Below are 2,009 nucleotides of genomic sequence, written 5' to 3'. Positions count from 1 at the left end.
GCATGCACACTGTATTACATTCATTCACAATGGTTCTCCTTTGGCTAATCCCTCCTCCAGCCCGCAGCAAGGCAAAGTGCCTGGGACGGGCTCCATGGGTCCCCGGGCGTCTCGGCCCTGGGAGCTCCTGCGGGCCTCCCCATGCCTGAGGCCCAGCGTGGGGTCTCCGAGCACCCCCCCCAGCCCTGCAGGCCCCGATCCCTGCAGCCCCGGTGCCCTCCCCACCCCTGGCTCCGTCCTGGGTCCTGCTGCGTGGCAGGGGGCCCGGGACGGGGTCTGGCGTACCCATCTGGTCGCGCCTATCCCCTCGGCCATCTGGTCACGCGCAATGCTTTTCAATGGGGTGACCAGATGGCCGGGCTTGCCTGGAAGGCTTGATGAGGGTCCATTTGCCTCCCCAATCCCAGCGAGGGCTCCAGGAGGTCGGGTACATTTGCGCCTTGGGTCCCCTCTGTCACCTCGTGTGCACGGATTACAAGGGGGGTAATTTTTAGGGGTGGGCGGAATTTGCAGAATCGCATTACGCAAATCTCCGCGAAACGGTAAAAAATCTCCGCGAACATGCAGAAATTCCGCGAACACGCGGAATTGCTTGTTCGCGATACTTTTTCCCTGTTCGCGATCGCTGCTTGCGTGCTCGGGGTGAAATATCTCGCGAACACGCATATTGAGAACGCGAACAAGCAAAAAATTTCACGAAGTTGCGGAACGCAGATTTTTGGGCAATTTCGCGTTCTCCGCGGAACGCGAAATTACCCAAATTCCGCGAACGGAACGGAATTTACCGCCCAGGCCTAGTAATTTTCCTCCGGATTACTAGGGAGAGGGTCAGTCAGACCTCTGTGAGGTCCAGCGATTCTGAAACAGGGGAAGGCAGAACCTGGGCCCGCCCGCCGGGGCCCCCAGGGGCCCGGCTACGCACCTGCCTCTCAGCCCCTTGCCGATGGTCCTTTTTCTCCAAGTTTGCTCTGTCAGACCTCCGTGAGGTACGGCATTGCTGAGACGGGGGAAGGCAGCACCTGGGCCCGCCCGCCGGGGCCCCCAGGGGCCCGGGTACTATGCACCTGCCACTCAGCCCCTTCCAGATGGTCCTTTTTCTCAGAGTTTGCTCAGTTAGACCTCCGTGAGGTCCGGCAATGCTGAGACCGGGAAGGCAGCACCCGGGCCCGCTCGCCAGGGCCCCCAGGGGCCCAGGTATGCGCCTACCTCTCAGCCCCTTCCCGATGGTCCTTTTTCTCCGAGTTTGCTCAGTCAAACCTCCGTGAGGTCCGGTGATGCCGAGACATGGGAAGGCAGCACCCAGGCCCACCCGCCGGGGCCCCCAGGGGCCCGGGTATGCACCTGCCTCTCCGCCCCTTCCCGATGGTCCTTTTTCTCCGAGTTTGCTCAGTTAGACCTCTGTGAGGTTTGGCGATGCTGAGACGGGGAAGGCAGCACCCAGGCCTGCCAACCGGGGCCCCCAGTGGCCCGGGTATACACCTGTCTCTCAGCCCCTTCCTGATGGTCCTTTTTTTCTGAGTTTGCTCAGTTAGACCTCCGTGAGGTCCGGTGATGCTGAAACGGGGGAAGGCAGCACACGGGCCCGCCCCCAGGGGCCCGATTACGCACCTGCCTCTCAGACCCTTCCCGATGGTCCTTTTTCTCCGCGTCTACTTGCCCCGGGAGCAGGCAGGGACGCTAAGCCAGCATACCCCCTGCGCAGGGTGGCCTGCCAGGGGATGCTCCAGCCGTACTCTGATCGATTGGGCTCTCTCGGTCCGTTTAGGGATGGACTGCTTGGCCAGCCTCGGCTGTTGTTTCGAGCAAAGCGCTTCCACCCCGCATGGACCTTCTGACTCGAGGGCCTGCTGCCTGGTGGGAGACCCTACCCAGCAGAGCGAAGGCCGAGCGGCCCCAGCAGCTCGTGCCCCCCAGGTGTCTGACCCGAGCGGGAGGGGTCGGGTGGCGCCAGGCCCTTGGATGCTGCTGCTCAGCAGGACCGAAGGCCCCGCGCGCCATGCCGTCACCTG

Source organism: Triturus cristatus, chromosome 6, assembly GCF_964204655.1.
Source record: "Triturus cristatus chromosome 6, aTriCri1.1, whole genome shotgun sequence".
Classification (NCBI taxonomy): domain Eukaryota; kingdom Metazoa; phylum Chordata; class Amphibia; order Caudata; family Salamandridae; genus Triturus; species Triturus cristatus.
The sequence above is the reverse complement of the archived record's forward strand: the minus strand, read 5'-3'. Positions refer to the sequence as shown.